This window comes from Brachyistius frenatus, unplaced genomic scaffold, assembly GCF_029030835.1.
Source record: "Brachyistius frenatus isolate BFR_SWC_R1_liver_20210118 unplaced genomic scaffold, ASM2903083v1 Contig_1, whole genome shotgun sequence".
Taxonomy (NCBI): Eukaryota; Metazoa; Chordata; class Actinopteri; family Embiotocidae; genus Brachyistius; species Brachyistius frenatus.
Window position 1 is genome coordinate 9,877,318 of NW_027210600.1, and position 13,018 is coordinate 9,890,335.

Here is a 13,018-nt window from a genome sequence, read left to right on the forward strand (position 1 = left end):
TGTGCCTTCTGACCGAATGGAGGAGCCGAGCAAAAATACTGCTGCTGCGGACATGGGAGACCTTGTATATCCTGAAAATATATTTTTTTCTCCAAAAATAATGTAAAATAGCCTTACTTTTAGATTGATACCATGGATTTTTCAAGTGCCAGCTTTAGTTTGTGATTGGAAATGGAATTTGAGTGGGAATTATTCAAAGACTTTTAGCATTTCCGCAACAAATAGCAAAAATATTCAACTCAAGTTAGGTATCACAAAACTGTTCATTTATTTAAAGCAGCTATCAGATTGAAATAATGATCTTATAGAGATATGTCTTATCTTACTTTTCTGTCCAGTTGTACAGTGCAACAACAACAAGAGAACAAACAGAATTAAGGATGGCAATAAGATGCAAATAGGATTTCAATAATGGCTACTGAAGCTTTCATAAACTTAACCCCAACACTGGAAAACCTCATACCGACCAAACTCAGACCACATACATGCATATAGTTTGCAACAAAAACATTTTTCACTAAACACCAAGAAATCTACCAACACGTCTTCACCATTTTTAATAACCCAAGAGAAACTTTCACACTACAGTTAAAAACAATACCTATGTTCCCTAAAGTTTAAAGACAATCCTTAACCTCACATCGGTTGTAGAAAGCTCAGTTTACAGTAAATATCTTGCTCAACATTCACAAATATTTTCTCAGCATGTCAAACATTTTCAACCATCAACTTTCTAATCCCGAGGCCTCAAAGCCTGAAACTAGGACCTACCATAAGTCATTGATATCTTCACATTAATATTTAGTTACAATTATAGAACTAAAACAACCGACGCCACTGGTACCATGTTCATGTGAACCTTCCCTCAGGTTGTCCTTCAAGGCTAAAGTCTAATAAGGTCACACAGTGATGGTTATTGTTGCCTCTGTTTGAACAGTGAATTAACATTTTTTTTTTTTTTTAACAAGTACTGGTCCTAGAGCAAAATACTAAATTTATTCATTTTGAGTTCCAGGCTGAAGGAAATCTATGGCTTTAAAATAATAGTACCATGCATGCCATCGGTCAGTTGGTTATGCAAGCCGAGCTGGTGTTACATAAACCCATTCAGCCCTGCTTATACCACCAGCTCCGCAGAGGTCAGCATCACAACAAACAAGGATTAGACAAGATCATGGTTTGATCTCTTTGGATCAGAAGCCAGATAGCGATCTGCTGTTAAAGCTGCACACGATTCAGATTTAGTAGTTGGGGGTCGGAGGTTTGAACCCTGCGACTGCCAGCGTATCGATGATGCTCGAACAAAGCCCTGAACTCCAACCTGTCCTGTCTTTCATGTTTTTATTTTTACATTTTTAGCACCCAGTTTACTATTTACTTGACTAATTCTGGCAACTAAGAGGAATTGACTGAAGCATCACCTCCACTACAGTTAATGCTGCTCTGCATATCCAGCTTTCTGTACTTGCAAGACAGTTTATGGAGTAATAAAGGCAGATATACCTTACAAAATTATTAGTTATTTAAAATGTGTCCTGGATTTTGGACTAATTTAGACAAGAAAAGCATTCTCACTTTTGGATTTTGCCAGTTGAGATATTAAGTGTTACTGGCAGATTTGATTAGCTGTGAGTAGTTAAATTGTTAAGCTAAACTTAGCTTCACTTTCTGCCTGTCCGGCTGACTTCTTAATGTTCCACACTGATGTGTTTTTAAAAGAGAAACCTGTAAAATGGTTTCGCAGCACTTGATGGCTACATTAGCATGCTAAAAGACTGAAGCTAAGGCTCTATATCCCACTTAAGTTTATTACAAAATCAGCTTTTTGATACAAAACATGGAAACAGAGAGCATTGTTCTTGTGTTGTAGCTACTATAGAACTAATAAATCCGATGCCATGTCTCAATTCGCGTACTTCCGTTGGTACACTTGCGTGTATTAAATTTACATATAAGTACATTTACTAGTGTTATGCGTGAATTTGGTCACTTTTGTCTCAAATCGCACGCTGCCGTTCTGTATTTGCTGGAAATGACTGAAACATTTGAACGCATGACCCACAAACATAACCGCCAGCTTCGCTTGGTTATTTTCACTTAAAGTGAACGTGTTTTTGTGTCCTGTTTTACACAACCAATAAAAATACCAATGGCTTCAATCTAACAGCATTATTGTGGTACTTAGTTAACAATATGACTTCCTCGGCTGCTGCAGTTTGAAAATGTGTCCATGGTCACTCTCTTTTTGCTGTCTAGGGTGAAAAGTGTCCATTGTTTCCTATTCAATTTGCGTACCGATATGAGTGCACCGTCCGGGTGCTCGTAGTGTATGTTTCCATTCTTGACAATGTGAACGCACTTGCGCACTCAAAATAACAAGTGTAAAAAAAGTATGTGATTTGAGACACAGCCTTAATATCATAAAGAGAAGTGTAAGATCAGAGTCTTATTCAACTCACCAATGAGGGAAAGACGTAGGCTTGAAAAGGCTCTTTTGTTGTTTTCAAAAACGTGTTTCACTTTAATGTGACAACAGAAAATGCTTTTAGGGGGCGTCTAACCCTTGTGGATGTAGTGCAATCTGCTGGAGTGTAAACTATCCAGAACAAAAAGCAGGACAGAGCCGCTAATGTATCATCCAGGACTGACTTTCAGACAGAGGGGAAATAGTACACAGTGGATTTAATGTAATATGAAATGCCCCTTGGTTAGCAGACAAACACAATGTTGAATCCATTCCTTACATGTCTTTTCTTGTACATTTGGCTTGGGAAGGCTAAAAAGACAATATAATCCTCTAAGCTCTTGATTTATGGAAGTTCGCTCTCACTACAGCCACATGTCACTTTTTTCAATGTGGAGAGTGCAAAGCTTGAGAGGTCACCTTTGCATTGTTACAGTTGCTAAGGTATGATTGGAAAATTGCTGAGTGTGGGAAGGGTTTAGTGAACAGTCAGATAATGTCAATCTGATGCCATGACTCCTCGATACAGCCGTGTCGTGACTACAGCTTCTTCTTTTTTTTTATTACCATTAGTCGATGCTTCAGCAATTTCTCCTTTTCTTTGTGTCCACAAACATCAACACTGATTTCAAAAACTCCAGTTCATCTGACACGCATGTCTGGCCTTCGAAGAAACTGCAGCACCCTTAAAAAGCCCAGAGGAAACAAACTCCTTTTAGAGAGAAGCGGTGTGCTGAAATTTAACAAGCAAGAGGTCACGCGGGGGTATTTCTCTCTGTCAGGGTTAGTTTTCCCCATTAGAAGGATAAACACATCATTAAAAAGTGGACTGGCCGTTAGCTTTCAGCTCCCTTCAAATCACTGAGATTGTTAGCGGAGAAATGATCTTTCGGAAAGAATGAAAGGAGGAAGACAGTGAGTTTCAAAGATGAAAAGGCAGAGAGAGAACATGCAGATACGATATAAGGTAAAATCGAGTCACGGGAGGTCAAAAAGTAATGGGAAGAAACTTAACGCTAGAATGTTCATAACTTTGTTCATCATTTCACTGAGAAATTAGTCTCAAGTATCTGAAGCAAACCACAGAGTTACTATTACTTAATTTGTTACTTTTACATACTAGTGATGTAATAGTAATATATAAATATCAATTACAGCTGCTTTGATTAGAAAGTAAACCTCACTGTTTTCTTAATACCATAAATGGCATTTTAAGTTTCTTCTGTAAATGACACACATGCACCTCAGTTTATCATCTTTATATTGTTGCTATTGTGGAGAGAAATTACAAATGACATACTTTGCCCTCTAATTTCCAGGACTTCTTCCAGTTACCATAATCCCGTAAGAGGATTTTAGTTTTTATGTAGTCCAGAGCCTCATCAGGCTGTATGTAAAATCTTTAAAATGAAAACTTTAAATAGTGGTGGTTTTCTGCATCCTGAGGGCAGTCTTCACATCACTGTGCTAAGATTACTTTCCTACATTGTGTGGTTGTAACCCAGTCTAGTCAGAACGGATCATCAGCTAGTGTCTTCCACTGCACGTGTGTGTGTTTCTACATATGCATGTTTGCATGTCACTATCCCTGCTGATATTCACCCTCTGTGAACTGCGTCATCGTCCTGTCAGTGCTCTGCAGAGTAATGAGCTGTAATGCGCCTCTCGAGCTTTCTATCCAGTGTTTCCCTTTTCCCTTCCTCGCTTGATATCCCAGAGGGAAGTGCATCCTCAGCGGCTTTTAGAGCAGTCACAGTACATCCGATCCCTGTGGGTAACTTTATTAGAAGATGATTTTTCAGACAGTATGTAACTATCAGCTGTCACAGACAAAGACAAGGTCTGAAGAAGCAAGACAGCGAAAGAAATGAGCGGAAACGAGAAAAAAATATGTAATATTAGTCATCAGAGGCAAAAGGCAATGAGCGACACGGGAAGTAAAAGAGGAAGATGTTGAAGAGAAATGAAAGATAATGAAGTAGGAAATGCTCGCTGTCAGTTTTACCATAGATTTACTTAGGCACCTGACAAGGAAAGAGTCACTTACGAGGAGTAAGGGTATGAGTCGAAAAGAGAGGTGATGGATTAGAGGAGACAAAAGAAGAACAAAAAGAGGCGGTGAGGGGAGGATGATGTTTGATAAAGAGAATCGTCGTCATTATTGGCCTTTTATGTCGGAATGAGTGGGAATGAAAATAAATTAGTAATACCTCAAACTTCAAAGAGCTAAGATGACAAGAGATAAATCAGTGAGGCAAGAAAAGTAAAGTGGGAGTAAAGTAAAGTAAAAGCCTTGCAAGTTACTGTTTTTTGAAAACAAATTTACGTGAATGCTTAGACATTTTTGAAGTACATAAAGAAATAAGAGGAACTTATGTTAAAGATCAGACATTTGTTAAAGCAGCTGGAGTGTCCTTATTTTCAAAAATATTTCATTTATTAATCATTTTATTTTGTGTATTCAGTTAATTGATTTAGCATGTATGACTGGACATTTGCTGTAGATATATGAGCTCCTAATGGAGACCCTGGAAAGAAAATATAATATTTCTGGCCTGATAACCACTATCAGCAACCACAGAGTACATATGCACACTAATAATGCACTAAACACAGATCACCTGAACCTTCTGTCTACAGTTTCTGTGATTGCTTGGACTTGCAGTAGTAGCCAATTAGATACCAGCAATATGTTTCTGTCTGGTGACACCAAGCTTTTGGAACCAACTCAGTTGACTCCACGAAGAAGAAAGCATGTGCACTTTAGTGTCTCTTATTGTGGAAACCTTCCAACCCAGCCAGTCTTGGATTTCTTTAAATGCCACCATGTTGCTCCTGATAGTAGCTGAAGTAAAGGATAACATCTCCGCCCTGCTCACCGACACCTGGTGCTTGTTATCAGCTCAGAAACCACAGCTACTCAACCACAAGGTGAGAATAAAGCAGAATTGTACAGTATGTTGTGTAGAGATCTCATGGAGGCAACCTTTGCTTCTATATCTCCTGAATGCACAAATCACAACCTTGTAATAAAAATACCACAGATTCGGAGGTAGTATTGCTCTCTACTGCTTCTACATAGTATATTACATTAAAAGTATGTTGTTTTGCTCTCGTGTCTCCTCTAAAACCAACTTGTTAGCAGTATTTCTGTTAATGTCACTCACTGAAAGTGATGAGCCAGTCAGCAGCAAACATGAGTCACCAAGAGATCATCCATCTTGAGATTTTTTTTTCCCCTCTTGCATTTAAACACATGAACTCCGGGGGATAACTGAAATTATGTGGCAGAAATGACAAAACACACTTGTGTTGTTTTCAAAAGCTCTACATAGCTAAGCCGAGCAAATGGATTGCATTACCTCATACAGTACATTTACACACTGTAAGTAAAATTCCAATGCATCCTCCAGAATGGATATGAACCCAAGATGGCAGTATAACACGCAAAATGTTCCGGAAAACTGAATTAACAGAAGACCTGAGCGGCCGTAGCTTTGTTTGCTCCTCTTACAGTCTACATACAGAATACATCCGGTCTAAGTTGGTTTAGCAGCTTTATCCTGGATCAATTTGTTGGGTTAAGTTTTTCCCTGTCAGCCTTACCTTTGATGAATACAATTTACATATTCATGTTATATGCTTTGCTCTGTATCGTGAGTAGAATAAAGCACTATCAATTATGATTACTTAGAAACTTGAATTTGTGTTGCATAATATGCACTGTGGTCTACTGCTCCTTCGTGTTACGTTGTAGTTCTTCTCCTTCCTTCTCTGTCATCTCACACGTCCCTCCTTTCATGCATGTGAGGCACCAGACCGTGAAGTCCACATTGTGAAACCCCTGTTCTGCACACACACACACGCACGCACGCACGCACACACACACACACACACACACACACACACACACACACACACACACACACACACACACACACACACACACACACACACACACACACACACACACACACACACACACACACACACACACACTGCCCTAACCAGACCTCTGACTCGTCCCCATCTTTCATCTTCATTTCACTCACATTTATGTAACTCATTCTGCAACAGAGCAGTCTCAATGCTGCAGGGGGTTGATTGGTATGCAGGCATGGTTGCAGGATATTTAAAACAATTATATGTTGATATTTGTTTGAATAAAAATGATTTGAAATGGCCTGTCAAATGGTAATCAGTCCATGACAACAGAGAACATAAAAATACGAAAACTCCACAAGTCAAAAGGCGCATCATAAAACGCCAATGGCAAATGTCCTTTTAAGTTTTAATTTTCAAACTTTTGCTGTGCACAAATGTACTAAATCTCTTTTTCACTGCTTGTTGTCTGTACAGATTCTCATCATTGATGGTCAGTGGAGGAGCACCAGATAAAAGAAATGGCCCCGTCTTCCACAAAAAATGCAGAGAAACAACACTATGGCACTGACTTCTTTCTGATACAGTTTTCAGGATTATAAGAAAAAAACTGTACATGGAAATGCATCATTGTATAAAACATTAAGACTGACGTGTGGAGAACAAAACTGCAGCATAAGGATTTAAAAAAAATCTTTGCAGGATGAAGGGGCAGAAGAATGATGAAAGATTTTCACTGACTATGATGGCAAATGTCCAACAGCGTTTTTTTCTGGCTACTGGCTCAAAGACCACTTTCTTTCCACAACCTTGAAACTAATTGACGGTTTGAAGCTCCGTTATTTCAAAATATCCAATGCCAATTACTGAATAATATTTCACTTTCCGGAAAAGTTGGCTGCATCAATAATTGAAGCCAGGCAGGAAGATATACTTTTGCACAGATGTCAAGCTGTGATACAACCTCCAACACAAACCTTGTCTTAACGAGCTCCTGTTTGTTGAGGATGTGACAGTGTGTTTGTATTTATGAAGAAGTGAACAGGCAGTTATTCAGAGGCTCCACTGTGAAATACTGCTGGCGTTGTATTTTTCAAATATTTGATCCAAACATGCATTAAGGCACACACACATTATGCACACACTCAACATCAAACAGACAGAAAGGACATCATGTGAAATGGATTGTTATGCATACAGGTAAAAGCAATGATAAACATTTGAAGCACTGTATGGTTAGCAGGACGAGAACTACAGGAATATAGATTAATGATACATTTTGACATGATAATATAATTACCATGATAGCTTCTCAGCAGTGCAGCATTGTGTGTACCTCACTTGACATGCATGTTTACCAGCAGATATCTCTCTGTCCCTTAACGTTCTTCCTTAAGGAGTAAACTGTTCTTCTCCTCTCCGATACATTTCGATCATTTGCACTAATGCAACACCAATTACATGCTTAGATTTATTAGTTAATGTACAATTATGTGTATGGGGTTTGGCTTTAGGTTAGATTTCATGTTTTTTCTATTTCTTAATTTTGAATTTTATTTGAGAGAACCTTTGTTTTTACATGTTGAGTAATGTCATGTATTACATTTCCTTTCCTTAAAGGCAGTTTTGTAAAGTTGACCCTTTCTACTGTAGGTCTTTGTTAGTACACTGAATCTTCTGTAATACAGCTTCATTAAATTGATAAGAATGTGAGACTGCATATTGCACCAGGTGTGTTTATGAGTGTTTGACAAGTTTAGTATTGAAACATCCTGTTATTACAATACAGTTTTATTAATTATTTACTGCAGTTAATGTACTTCCAGTGATAAATACTTCCAAAAGGTTTTTTTGTCAAGATCTACAAATGAATATCAAAGCTATGTTCCATCATATTTATGTGTGTATTTGCATGAGACACGTAACATTTGCAATATTACAGCAAATGCTTATTTTTCTTGAAGAGGATCTTTTTTTTAGTTTTTCCATAGTTTCAATCTTAATTATAATGTTACAATGTCGGATGATCATATTAAACAGTTTAAGTTTAGATAAACAAATATAATAGTAATTCCTTTGTTAAAAAAGATTCAGACAGCTCTGATAATTCAGTTCGCAACTAACTGATGCCAGCTCGCTCTAGGCGCAGCACGGCACCAAAGCACAAATACTTTAACTTACAGTCACTTGGCGGCAGCAGAATAACGTTTTCTAGCTTATTTCCAACCCGTACACCGAACAGTGCTGTATCAAGAACCAGTATTTAATAAATTAAGATCATTCAAAACTTCTCGAATGGAGTCTAAGAATAAAGCAAATATATATATATATATATATATATATATATATATAAAAAGGGCCCCTTTAATGTTGATTTCAGTGAATACATGTAAACGGTGACTGCGGCATAGTAGGTAAACCAATCAAATTATTGAAGTGATTCAAAAAGGTGCTGTCTCTTGCTTTGCTACAAAGTACATTTTCCATTACTGTGTCCTGGAGAGGAGTCGTGGAGAACTATATAGGATGAGCGAAATAATTGTGACAGAATGGTTATTATTAGAGATACATTCATTCATATAATTGGTCCTTTGCTTTGTATGAATTAGACTATTAATTCAATGTGGTTGGTCTACATATCAGCGAATGTGGAATGCCAGGACTTCATCCTGACACAGACTAAATGAGAATTAATGGTAATGTGGCCTCATCTTGATTCATCTAATATGACTATGGTTCTATTATACAGCCATCAGAATTCATTGTTCTCTTTAAATAGTATTTTAATATCGTAATCTAAGTAAAAAACAAAACACAAAAAAACCACATCTACACCTTAAAACTTAAGTAAATTGTGTAATAGTACCATGTATTTTTTATTTAAAAACAAAAAACAGTGACATTTTAACTGACACATAATAAGATTGCAGTGAATACAGGGTAAAGGATCCTAAATAATAAAGTCTAAGTCTAAGCAAGGGATTCTGCAGTTGGAATAGTGTGATCATCACATGCTGATTAAATATTTTAATTTTATTGTGATGGACTGCTGCCGCGCTTTATATATCTCGCGATGTCCGTTTAATGCAGCCATCAAATTTGTAATCTCCAGCGCCAATACCTTTGGGAGAGAACTGATAGAATCAATGACTTGTTGTCTGACTGATTGATGATAGAGAGAGAAGCTGGAGAGAAGAGGTCTTACTTCATTTGTGTGATTTTTTTTAAAATTTGTATTGCTATTTCTATATATTTTTACATTAAACCACTGTGAAGACATTACAGCTGGTCCTCATAACTTTAAAGGGTGACTTGAGGGTTAAGACTTGTCTTTAGAGTTAAGGTATTATTCCATTTTTATTTTATTTTTTTGCTGTTCAGAGGGGGAGAGTGTAACCCAGGTTGCTTTCTGTAGTTACAATTAACAGATGTCCCCCAAAAGCCTCACATGCAAGTTATAGCTAGATGCTGCAATTTAACAATGTTTAAACCGAGTGATTTTATCTACATGTTGGGGTGCTGCCAAAATAAATGATGACAGCTGTGGCTGGCTGATGAGTTTTACATCTTCATAGACATAGTTAAAGTTATGGTAGGTCATTAGGTACCTAACCTTCGATAGTAGATAGTATCAAAGTAATCAAATCTCTTCCCCAAAAATATCACAATTTTATCCCAAGCTGGAATTAGGTTTAGGTTAGGGTTGGGGTCTGGATCCCTTTTGAGATATTAAGGTTCGAGTAAGAAGCAAGGAACGGATTATGTCAATGAATGTCCTCACAAAGATAAAAAGACACAACTGTCCATGTGTTTGTGTTTATGCAACTACCTTTGTGAGGACCAGGTTGAGTTTTAGACCATCAGAGCGAGGACATTTTGACAAAGTGAGGACATTTTGATAAAGTGTGTGTGTGTGTGTGTGTGTGTGTGTGTGTGTGTGTGTGTGTGTGTGTGTGTGTGTGTGTGTGTGTGTGTGTGTGTGTGTGTGTGTGTGTGTGTGTGTGTGTGTGCGCGTGTGTGCGCGTACGTGCGCCAGCCCTTCAGGCTATCCCAGACACTCCATCTGTAGTACTGCGAGGCATGGCTATTTTTGGGGAGATGGGAGATCCTCAAACACAGATGAATGGTCTCATCCTCACAAACAAAGAAAAAACTGTCCCGATCACACATGCACAAACACAAAAGGAATGTTCAATATTATCTAATATTGATTAATTCTTTGAAAAAAAAAGTAAAAAAAATAAATAAAATCGTTTATTATTCTGTTATATCTAATCATAAATACAGCTAAAGACTCAAAAGCATTTCAATTCAAACTGTCGACTGTGGATTTGAATTTGCTTGTGTGCTTTTTTTCTTATGTCTATAAGAACATCAAGAAACGTTTCTACAAACAAAAGATAGGCTGTCAAATTTGGCCCGGAGGAGAAGATCACACATTGGATGGAATCCAATCTTCACATTCGCCAAACAATAAAGCCCGTAATCTCACACACACACACACACACACACACACACACACACACACACACACACACACACACACACACACACACACACACACACACACACACACACACACACACACACACACACACACACACACACACCACACATTTTGATTTGCAGGATAAATGTTAAGGAGTTTTGAAAGAATGCAACTAAATGACTGAAGTAGAATAAAACCTTGAAAGTGCATTCTTGTGTGTTTGTGTGATAGACTGTTCTTGGACTGAACACGCAATGACAACAAAATATGTCCCAACATCACTTACAGTGTTTGTAAGAGAATGTGTCTATGTAAGAGAATAAAACAAAGACAGAGGCAGTCTGAGGGTCAGTGTGTTTGGTTGCATAGTTGTGTGTGTGTGTGTGTGTGTGTGTGTGTGTGTGTGTGTGTGTGTGTGTGTGTGTGTGTGTGTGTGTGTGTGTGTGTGTGAGTGAGTGAGTGAGTATGAGTTTGACTGTCTTTTCCAGTAAAGACTGACTGACTCAGTCGTTTTAGTCATTCTAAAGATTAGTACATTTTACGAGCTGAGAATAAACACTGTCTGCAGAAAATGCTTTTTTTGTTTCGTGGCACAGGTCTCATCATGTCTCTGCAAATGGGATCTGCTCACAGTGGCATAACTGTGTAGACTCAGTTCCCCGTATAAAAAGCCACTGTAAAGATTTTGTATTTTGGAGAACATAAAATGAACAACAACAAATGCGACTATCGGGGCTTGTATTGAATCTGGCTCTCTTGGGGTTATCTGACCTCACCAGCTTCAGGAGAGAACGCTTCACTCAGTACGATACACTATTTGCTATTATCAAGAGTACTGTTTTTCTTTTGGACCTGTGATGAGTCATAAAATTACATAACATGGTAACGTGCCCATTGATCTATTTGAACGTCTGGCTGGAGATTTCGTGTTTATCTATGAGTGCACAGTGATAAAGTGTTTGACTGTCAGCCAGCCAGATGGGAGTCGCGCTCTGATCTGAAAGGTGGCTCGGCAATAATGAGACACAGATGGTCATGGTATGTCTATACACACACACACACACACACACACACACACACACACACACACACACACACAACACACACACACACACACACACACACACACACACACACACACACACACACACACACACACAGACAAATCCCCAATACACAAACCTTCTCAACGGAGTGTGACATTTTATAAACAGAAAGAAAGACTTGATTTTCTTTCATTTCCCAAAAGCTGCCAAATGAGACAAAGGCAAACCCCTCAATAATAAAATGAATTGGAGAACTGAATGAACACTTTATTGAATATATTCATACCGTATGTTATAACATTTGCAATTTAATTATATAAAAACGTATTATTTTAACATCTGAGTGCAACAGAAACACCATGCAACTGTAACACTGACATATTATCCCTTTTAAGGAGATTTTAAGTAAACTTTTTATCTAAAAAAAAAAAGACTCATCAGCACTCCCACCTCCAGCAAATATAAAATAACATTTGCATTCTTTGTCATAGTTTTGTCCACCCCATGATTGTAAATCCAACAGTCACTCTTTTTGCTCTGTTCTAGTCTGAACCAGGTAAACGCTCCAATTCGCTCACCATTTAGTCGCTAACTTCGTAGATGTTAAACAAAAACAAAACAAAAAGCTAAGAGACACTGAAACTCTGTGGGGCTGAAGGGACCTAAAATGTCGGGTTTGTATGTTGATTATAGCCCCTTCACTTAAGTTAAGACAGCAATATCAAAACATAAATAAAAAGCTCAGTCAAGTTCATCGTTGTTTATATTAATTTAAAGGACCAGTGTGTAGGATTAAGTTGTATTTAGGAGTCATGTTGCAGATTGCAATTAGGTGAAAACTCCTCCTCTCACCCTCCTCTAAAATTCTAGTGACTGCAAAAATTCACAAAAAGGGTTACACTAGTGTCAGTGTCAATTTTGTTTGTGTGTGGTGGGCTGCTGGAGAAACACGGCGGTGCAACATGGTGGCCTCCGTGGTAGAGGACCCGCTCTCTATGTAGATATTAAGGGCTCATTCTAAGCTTTACACAAATTCAATTATAATACAATTCTGCCATTAGATCCCGTAAAATCCTACACGCTGGTCCTTTAAGTACTTTTTTTTTTTAACGATTGGTTTCTACTGTGGTTCAAGAG

At 37.9% G+C, this 13,018-nt stretch overlaps 1 long non-coding RNA gene across 1 annotated transcript; it reads left to right on the plus strand.

Moving 5' to 3' along the window:
* Positions 1-20: 20 nt before the first annotated feature.
* LOC138615506 (uncharacterized) lies at positions 21-8,309 on the plus strand. Its single transcript, XR_011310537.1, has 2 exons — positions 21-5,395; positions 6,824-8,309. It is a non-coding gene; the product is annotated as an uncharacterized lncRNA (long non-coding RNA).
* The last annotated feature ends 4,709 nt before the right edge of the window (positions 8,310-13,018 follow it).